This window comes from Amblyomma maculatum, chromosome 4, assembly GCF_055883805.1.
Source record: "Amblyomma maculatum isolate TAMU_Amacu chromosome 4, ASM5588380v1, whole genome shotgun sequence".
NCBI lineage: Eukaryota > Metazoa > Arthropoda > Arachnida > Ixodida > Ixodidae > Amblyomma > Amblyomma maculatum.
In genome coordinates this window covers 167298224-167308833 of record NC_139347.1, presented here as the reverse complement: position 1 = coordinate 167308833, position 10610 = coordinate 167298224, and positions in this window count along the sequence as shown.

Sequence of the window (10610 nt, the reverse complement as noted above, 5' to 3'; positions counted from 1 at the left end):
GCGTTTACCTGTGCAACAGATATTCGTGATTGGATGACCAGAGATCACATTCACTGCTGTCGCTGCCGTCGAGTTGTTCAGTTATTTTGAGGGTGCAAGTAAGCCCAATAACGAGTTAATATCAGTGTTGCTATCATGTGTGTTTTTTTGTGATCACGGCATCGACACAGTTATGTCACATCAGGTGGAGGTTCCGAATCCTAATAAACGTGACCATGCCGCTGAAGACGGAAACAGTTGGGCAAGCACACCCTCTCGTTTTCGTTCAACAGCCCAAAAGCCGCAGTTTCCAAGGGCAACAGGATGAGGACGCTGAAGACTGGATTGCCATTTTCGAGCATGTGGCATCGTTCAACGCTTGGGACTACTAAGCAAAGTTGAGGCAAGTGTACTTTGCTCATCAGAGATCCGCTCAAATTTGGTATGAGAATTTCGAGGCTCTCTTGAAGGATAGGGCCACATTCAAGACAGGTCTGTTGAATGCTTCTATAAGTATTATAATAAAAGAAAGCCTAGTCATTTTTTTCGATCAAGAATCCCGCTCCCGAATGCGTCAGTCCTCGCTTACGTAGAAGAACTCAAGCGCCTATTTCGCCGTGCACACCCTTAAGTGACTGAAAATAAAAGCTGAATTTTTTAATGCGAGGTATCCAAGAATCCCTTTTCACTTGCCTAGTGAGAAAACGGCCCCCAACCTTGGCTGAATTGGAAGAAGCATCCTCAATATGACGAACTCTAGATGCCCGAACTCGATGGTACCGGTATTCTCTGAAAACTGCGACTGCGCAGCCAAAAGTGGGAATAACCTCCGTGAGATTATTCGTGAAGTCATTCGAGAAGAGCTGCGCGAACTCTTGCCATCTCCAACGCAGCCGCAGAATGTGTCGCTCGTGGTTGTCGTCGGCGAGGAAGTTCAGCCAGCACTAGAAGTTCCTCGAGCGACGGCGCCGACGCTACAGCCCACTGAGATAAGCTATCCTGCGCTGCGACGAGACCCTCCAAGCACCCCTCGACGCGGGAAAGCTGCCAATTAACCTCCTCCCGTAAAGTCTACGAAGACCCCTCAAGCACCAGAAAATGCGACGCATGGAGGACTTCTAACAACCGACCCCTCTGCTTCCATTGTGGTGAGGCTGGACACATATTCCGTCATTGTCCATACAGGTGTACTGGCCTGCGTGGTTTCGCCGTCGACTCTCCATGACCACGTCCTGGTGACCGACGACAGGCCATTGGCGCCTTCTTTTAAAGGAGAGTGCATGCGTAACTTAGTCTTCTGTCCAACTCCCCATTACCGTTCAGACACCATTTTGCGTCGCTGGGACGAAGCTAAGTTCAGGAAAGGTCCCCTCGCCCGCGCAGGAGTCACTAAAGAGAGAAACCTTTGACAGTGAGGTTGCTTCACTGGGAAAAAACGAAGATCCTCCGTCACCGATGACGGGTGACGACGACACATACAATAAATCGCCGCTGTTAACGATGACAATGTTGACAAAAACATGACCAAACTTCAAGCTGACACCACCGTCCAGCGAAGTGACAACAGTATGTCTCGGCCGCGACCTCAGCAAACGACGAAGTAGCGACCGAAATCCAACATTCAGATCGAGGAAGCGAACAAATGACCTCGTGTTGCTGTCGACGGTCGCATGGTTACCGCCTTAGTGGATACCGGAACCGACTATTCGGTCATCAGTGGAGAGTTCGCCGCCCGGCTCATGAAAGTGACGAAAGCTTTGGATGGCCCTCTGATTCCAAGCGCTGGTGGTAACCTTGAAATGCTGTCCGGACGATGCACAGCAAGAGTTACAGTGAATGGGCGTACCTATCTCACGAGTTCGAGGTCCTACAGATCTGCACCGAGACAATAACCTAGCTATGTATTTCTTAGTGAGCATTGGACAATAATCGACCTAAATCACTCTAAATATCCTCGACAGTGACTTGACCGGGCCGCCCCGATAAAGCATCGTCGCCTGCTTGGGCAGCGCAGACATCGAAACCATCGAAGGCGTTGTCGCGGGAAGCACCAAGCTGCGTTTGGAAAGGGGGCTCGGAATCGCAAGAGGTGTTGCCCATATTTGAGACGACGGGCTCAGGTGCTTGCAACGAATTTCACAGGTGAATACCGGCATCATAACAACGGCAAGACGATGGCTTTCCTTGACGACCTAGCGGACAGCTGAGATGTGTTCGTCCACACCAGCGAACCCGAAGACGATACACGCAACCTACCCAAGCCACTCACGTTTGATATAAACACAGTACTACCCAGAGACAGGTGAGACAGGACTTGCAGCCTTCTTCAAAGCTGTAGCGAGTGCTTTTCTTCAGCGCTAAAGGTGCGACTGACTCCGTTGACAAAGCACATCATTATCACAGACGAACAAGCTCGACCTCTTCGTCAAAGCCCCTACCGTGTATCGCCGCGCAAACGGCAAACCATTCGTAAGTAAGTCGACGAAATGATTCGTGAAGTCGTTATTGTCATCTCACAGTCTCTGGGCAGGACCGCTCGTCTTAGTGAACAAGAAGGGCGGTACGGTTCGCTTTTGCGTCGATTACAGCGGCTTGAACAATATAACGAAGAAGGATGTCTACCCGCCATCTCACATCGACGACACACTACAACGTCTCTGCAAGGGTACGTATTTCCTGTCAATGAACTTGAAGAGCGGGTACTGGCAAATTCAGGTCGCCGAAGGACACCGCGAGAAGACGGCGTTCATAGCATTACGCGGCCTCTTCGAATTCAAGGTAATGCCATTTAGCCTTTATTCCGGGCCAGTCATGTTCCAAAGTGTAATGAACACTGTCCTGGCTGACTTGAAGTGACAAATGTGTTTGGTATACTTTGATGACGTTTTTCTCTTCTCGTGAAAATTTGAAGACCACCTGAAAGGGCTCGAGACAGTGCTAGGTGCTATCAAGTCATCAGGACTAATGTTAAAATCACAGAAATGCCAGTTCGCCTTGGAGTAACTGCGGTTAGCAAAGAGGGTGTTCGCCCAGACCAAGAGAAAACAATTGCAATCACACAGTTTCTACCGCCTGTCGACAAGAAAGCTGTGCGCAGGTTCCTTAGGCTGCGGGCCTATTATCGAAGATTTGTCAGAAACTTTTTGCGCCTCGTCAAAGCGTAGACGCAGCTTATAGAGGCTAACCTACGTTCTAAATGGAAAGCGTCGCAAAGAGAAGCCTCCAACGAACTTAAGCGCCGCCTACAACCCCTCCTGTCCATGGCCATATTGATGAAAATGCGCAGACCGAAATTATACCGACGCGAGTAGTGTGGGCCTAGGCGACGTCCTCATTCAGAAGAGTGCCGGACAGGAGAACGTAATCGCCTACGCCAACAGGTCCCTCTCAATAACTGAAGTCAATTACTGGCCGAGAAGCAGTGCCTAGCGGTCATCAGAACCACTTCTAGGTTCCGTCCATACCTACACGGTCGTCCATTCAAGGCGATAACGACCATCACGCTCTCTGCGTGATGGCAAATTGGAATTTGCCTCCCGCTGCCTTGCCCGATGGAGCCTACGACTTCAAGAATTTGACGCGAATGTAGCCTATAAGTCGAGCCGCAACCATTCCGACGCAGACTTCTTATCCCGCGCTCCCGTCGACGCTCCCCCGAAGGACGACCATGAGGACGCTTTTCTTTGACCGGTAAGCGCCAGCAGTTCTGCGATCAATGCAGTTCTGCGACAACAGCTGCGATCAAATCCTGAGTTGAAAGCCCCGGCTGATTACTTGGAAGGCAAGACCGCTTCGCCTCCTCCTTTGTTAAGGCGTCAGTTGTGTCGTTACCCTTAAGCAATGACGTCCTTCTAAAGAACCTCGCTCCCAACAAGACCGCACAGCTTCTTGTCATGCCTGAAAGTCTGAGGAAGTACATTCTTCATGCATTGCGCGACGAGCCAACAGCAAGGAATCTCAGGTTTGCGCGCACGTTGCATCGAAACCAGGAGAAGTACTACTAGCCGCGACCGCCTGCCGATGTTGACCATTACGTGAAAACGGCAGTGATTGGCTGCAATGCAAACGCCGCCGATCAGACCAGTTGGATTATTGGACTCGCTACTGCCCCCAACCCTGCCCTTTCAACAATTGGGGTGGATCGCCTCGGCCCCTTTCCATCTTCATCTACGGGTAACAACTGGATCATTGTTACTACCGACTACCTGTCCCGCTGCGCCGAAGCAAAACCACTTCCCGATGGTACCGCAGCAGAAGTCGCAAACGTCTTTGTTTAACAAATTTCCTTGCGACTCGGTGCCCCCGAATTGGTCATCACTTATAAGGGAAGGGTATTTAGGGAAGAGCTGACACTAGCCATTCTGGAATACAGTCATACAACTCCTCCACGAACAACTGCGTACCATTCTGAGACAAATTAACTTACGGAGCGTCTGATTGCGGACATGATTGCAATGTATAGTCCTTGTCAAAAGTATACGGCCCTAGGATTTTTGTTCTAAGCGCAGTAACAAGGCTCGTAAAGCAAGTGTAGTGTTAGAAAGCTCGTAGAAGATAAATTGCGCCCTCTTTCTAGTTATACAGAACTATCGATAGTACTATCGTTACTATCGATAGTTGGGTCACTATCGAACTATCGATGGTAAAAAAATTGTCGATAGTACTATCGATAGTAATATCAACGGTACTATGACAGTACTTTCGATAGTTCATCGATAGCGCTATCGATAGTCCGTCGATAGTTTATTTCGATAGTGCTATCGATAGTACTATCGTTAGTAATTTTCGTAGTGCTATCGGTAGAATAAAATCAACCGTGGGAACTCATTGCAGCAAAACTTGGTTCCCTGAGTGCATGGTATGATGGTGGTGGTAAATATGACGGGACTCTCCATTATCGCAGTCTACGCATTACCGAGACCTGCAGATGTGCAGTCGAGTTGATAAAATAACATGAGCATTAGTGACGTGTTTCCGAAGCGGCAGACAACAACGCTCGGCTTCGCAGTTACAACCACGCCGATAACAAAATTACCAATCCTACTCGCAAAGCACGGTGCAGTGCCAGCCGCGCGGTGCAATTTTCGCCGCTCTGGTGGCGTCATTTTGTTAATCTTTTTTCAACACATCTGTACATTAGATAGAGTTGCTTGGATAATGCTAAGTGTTGCTAATTCCCTAGTTGTGCTGGCAGCAACGCCCCGAGGCGCACTGTTGGGCGTGCCTGCTTCTGTGCCGAAATCAGTTGAAATTAACAATTCAGCGGGTATGCTTGCCTATTATGAAAAACTTATATTGCCGAGATCCGTGCTCTTTGTAGCATAGCTGCTGCTTTCAAAACAGTAGCAACTGCCGGTTGGGCCAGGTAAGCTTGTACGGAACGTTCAACGCCTGGACGCAGATTATGCCTACTACGGTAGTTTAATAATTGCCAACCCTTCGGAATTCGCAAGAGCAGCATTGTTAAAAACAGATTCCAGTTTCTTAATCGATATTTAGTCTGTGTTGTTCTGGGGAGGTCGAAAATTACGAGATTCGTCAAAAATAAGTAATCTACATTAAGAATGCAGTTCAAATATTTTTTTCTGCTGGATGAAGCTGGCGGCACCCTAACGCATGCTACATCGGCTCGGCTGAGCACGAAAAAAAAATGTGTTCATAGGAATATGTTGGTACGATCTGTAGTGGTGCGTGAGAGGCTATTTCTTTATTTGTTTTTCTTCTTGGGGCATCAGTGCACTCTAAATGCAATTGGTCCATCGATACATCGGCTGTGCGGGAAAGACCTCTCTTTCTGATTATACTTTCTCAATGTGTAAGAAACGACATGAGAAGCGGCAAAACGAAGCTGGGGAAGGATGCCGAATTCTGCGGTTCCTTGAGAGACAGCAAGAGGAGCCCTTAATCGCGACCTCCAGCTCCTCAAGTTACGTCCGCAGGAAAGAACGAGCAAAAAAAACGAGCAATTCTGGAGGTCTTGGCAATGCTCCACAAAGCCGCTCTCTGAAGTGGCTAGGAAGTGCTTGTGCGTTCCAGCAACTTCGGTATCGGCAGAACGCGAATTCTCAGAGGCTGGATAGATAATTCTAGGAAGAACAAACAGGCTGAAGGGCACGAAAGTTGACATGCTTGTGTTACCAGAATGCTTGGCTGACAAACGACAACTGTTGAACTGTTCATTCATAGCGCAACAAGTGTGTGGAACTGCACGGCTTCAAATTAATATCTGCAATTTACGCTTTAAGAATAAAAACATTAGGCACCGAGTTTGTTGGTTCAGTTTAACAGGTTGCTTTTGAGTATGAACTTATTGATGGGCCTAATCCGGCACTTTCATTGCGCAATTAAATTATTTACTTCATTCACCTAAACTTGATCATAAATTGCACGAAATGAGTACTGCTGATAGTAGGTTATAGCAAATATTTTGGCACTATTCCTGGCTAAAAATTGTATATATTGTGACAGCACTGTTGATAGTGCATCGAGATTAGTACTATCGATAGCGTATCGATATGACTGCTATCGATAATGTATCGATATTTGTACTATCGATAGTTTTTTACACTATCGATAGCTTCAAAAAAACTGTCTATACTATCGATAGTCAATTTACTGATCGTTATGCATCACTACCTCATTCTCCTCTAGCATACATTCATATTCCATTATTGCTGCCAGCAGCCGTGTTACAGTGCTTAGAAACGAACCTGTTTGGCCGTATACTTTGGCCGTATAAGACGTACATCCAATCCGAATACAAGACATCGAGCGCCTTTATACACTACGTGGTCTTCGCTTATAACACCACTATACAGGAGAAAACGAGGACAACCCCGTTCAGCCTAGTGTACGGTAGGGAGCCCACGACAACGCTCAGCGCAATGCTGCCGCACGTAATTGATACAGTGAACAAGGACGTCACCGACTACCTACAGCGTGGAGAAAAACTAGGAAGACTCGCCCGGCTGCGCATTTAAAACCAGACTCACCGACACCGGACGATACAACTTGCGAAGACGCGTCGCGGAGGACATCCAGGGAGACTAAATGTAGGTTGAGACTCAGATAAGCTGCTGCGGGCTGAGTTAAAAGCTCGCGGTGGTACTTCGGCCCATACAGAGTCCTTCGACGAATCGAGAGCTTGACTTCGAGGTCTTCGCCAACGGCATGATCACATCGCAGTGGCACCGGGTGCGCCCGGAAATCGTCCATGTTGTGCGCCTAAAGCCTTATTACGCGCGCTAAAGGCCCTAGTTATTTTCTGGTATTTTAGTTGACCTTTCTGTTTTTATTTTGTAAGCATTGAGGCGATGACTTTTCAGAGGAGAGTAATGATACGAGCTATTCAAACCTTTATTTGTTCTATTTCGACAGATGCCGGCACGTGGCCTTATCGCTGATTCCAGCGCGCCTATCGCTTCTGTATTCTTCGTTTTGTTACTGCAGGCTATCGCGAGACGACGCTTTGTCATTTTGTTTTTCATGCAAGACGCGTCGAGACGTATCTCGAAGATTCGAGCCCCTCGCGCGTGTTTCTACAGTGCTCCCGGTTAGGCTAGTCACCGTTTGCGGCTTTATCTAGATGTTTCTTAGTCGCCTTTAAATTGAGTGTTGAGTTGCGCGACATGTATTCGTAATTTGACGCCCAGAGAGCAGGATTGCTGCTATCGCCGCCGCCGAGTTGATCAGTTATTTTGAGGGCACAAGTCGGCCTAATACCGAGGTAACTTCAGTGTTGGTACGCCGATGTGTTCGTTTTTGATCAAGGCTTGTCAGCGTGACCGCGCAATATAATTCCAAGACCGCCTTTTCAATGCTGCCAGGTAGGTCGAATTGAATGGTCGTTCTTTCAACGAAAAACATTCGTTTCCAATAAAACAGTGCTGACAGAAGGATTCAAAGACAAATATATTTTATGCTTATTGGCACACAAGATAAGTTGTATGCCTTGCGGATGATTCCCGAACGCTCTTAGAGGTTCTATTTGCAAGGGTCGATGATTCTATTTTAACTGCCCCGCGTTTGGCAGAACAACTACAGTCCCTCGTAATAAACACTTAGCTTATGCACACGTTTTTTTAGTCGCCTCTCTGGCCACCAAAGAGTGTCCTACTACGCTGTCTATATAGCCAACAAGAGGTCTGGAGGCTACATCAATGCAACATTTGAAGGTGTCTATTGGTATATTTGTTCTTTGAGCCTGTGCTGCAATATACTTCTCTCCCAGGGGTCTGAAATCGTGCGATACTTAGTAGTAAAATTTATTCATGGGCATGTCTGTATTGTGTGCAAACATAGAGCAAACATGGTGTGCCTTACGATGCAGAGTGACCATCATTTCCTGTACGCGTACGCCTCTAGTCTCCTGGATCGATGATTGGGCTATGGTCATATTGATGTAATCTAATCCTAACACCAACCAATATAATTTCAAGCTGGGTGCACGTGCATTGTATTTTGCGCTAGTTACAATAGATAGTCTAATGTGGGTCTGAAAACGTAATATCAACTCTGTGGTGACGTCCACCACTGTGCGTATGCAGCCAAGTCTCTGTACGAGTCCTGCCGCCACCACGAAGAGTGCAGCCACCGTAGCGCCAACCTGCGTTGCGTGGACTTCCTCTGCTACTGTCCGCTGCCCTTTGAGCTGTGAGGCAGCGGGGATTGCCTAGAGCGTGAGTAAACTGGCAGACTACCGCCTGCGCCGGCACAGTTATGCGAAATGCTTTGCATGAGATTTTTTTAGCCCCATTGACGCAGGTACTGAGTAGGTTGGTAGAGACAGAGAAGTAGGTATTAATAAAATAACTCGACTTCAAACTCTTGCCCTCGTTTATTTTTGTCAGAGACAAGATATGGGTGACGAGGTGTTTCTAAATAAAGGCATGGTGGAAATCTCTATAGACACTGCGGGTATGAAGCACAGGTTGCCTTATAAGACCGACATTCACAGTGTAGCGCTCTGTCGCGCCACTAAAGGCATTCAGACAGCTCAGCGTTGTCTAAAACGCCGAGGGATGGATTGAGAGTTAGATAGTGTGGGCAAAAAATGTGGTAACAATTTAGAGTACTAAACTGGACACTTTAGTCAATCAATCAATTTAGCCTTGCCGGATTATGGTTTCTTTTTGTGTTGAGACCCGCAGGAATGGCTCTGCAGTTAGGGCACTCGAATACTGTGCCCATGGATGCGGGATCCAATCCCGGTCTCGGCGGCCGCTTTTGGCTGGAGGCGACGAGCTGGGCGCCCTTGTGTTGTGCTACGTCAGTGCACGTTAAATAACACCAGGTGGTCGAACTTTCTGGAGGCCTTCGCTGCGGCGTCTCTCATATCCTGAGTCGCTCGAGAGCGTTAAACCTCAAACCCAAACCAAACCGTTTTGATTTGAGACGTTGATGAAGACGTGATTCAAAACAAAGCGTGTTAATGAGGCTGTTGTATACGTTGGTTAATTTGGCTGCGCCGATAATCGCGAGTTCGCTTTTTGCGATTCACTGAAACTTTCGTGGTCCGAATCTGCTCTGCTCGGGCGGTTTTCCTTCCTATTGTTGCTATTACTAGCTATTACTATGCATCTCGAATACAAAAACTTCACGACCTTGCTAAGCTCTGGGCCTCCTGAACCTATTTTGCGCTAATCCTCGCTTGTCCTCATGAGCGGAGCTGAGATCTCCATTTTTCCAAGAACAGGGCGTGGTGAATAGGTGGCATTGAAAGCTTCGTTAGCGCATTGCCAAAGAACTATGCAGATGACCGTCAATCTGCGATCTGTGGTATGGCTTGACGAATGCATTCTTCTGTTTGTTTGCAGCCCGACAGTCCACAGCCAATGTTATCGCTGCGGTGACGCCCACTACTATTTTACTCGTTACTACGCTTGGCTTGGCAGCGGCATTCATCGTACGGAGGTATTCTGCTTCTGCCTTACAATAGCAAACTAGTTGATTATGCCATATGTAGCATAAGGCAAACAGAGAAATGATTACAGTCATTTATTTAGCCCCGTGCAGTTCGTTTGCAGCTCAGGGTACAGGTACTGTGCTCCCGGAAAACATTTTGGGGCTATGCAGGCAGCGTACAAAGCCAAAACGCATAAGCTGGCCGCGCAGCATAATATAACATCTTAATTTTTCAGATCGTGCTCAGGAAAGTTTTGTCATTGCGGAAATGTCCATGCGTTTATTGCACTACAGTACATGCCTGTACAAATTTGGTGTGGTGCATTTTAAAACCAATGCAGTATGCCGTGCAAGCCAGATTGACTGGAAATTTTTCTAGTGACGCTAGTGCAAACCAGATAGCTGCATAATCATTCCGAAGATGCCGAAGCGCACGTAGGCTGTTTCTGCTGCATCAACTGCCGGTTTTTGTATGCTTTTGCAATGCGCTTGCTGAGGCACCTTACGTTGCGCGCGATACGCATTACCAGGAATTTGTGTTCACTTTGGCCTTAAGTAGCGCGAAGAAGGCATTTCAGCGTCGTTAGCGGTTCGAAAATTATTGTCAAGTTAAGGTGGAGCTTATTCAAAACCGTAACTGAGGCCACATATATTAGAACTGCGTAGTGCACTAACACCGTGACGAAAGCTCCGCCTCGATAGCCGTGGCTACACCGTCTCAAAAAGCT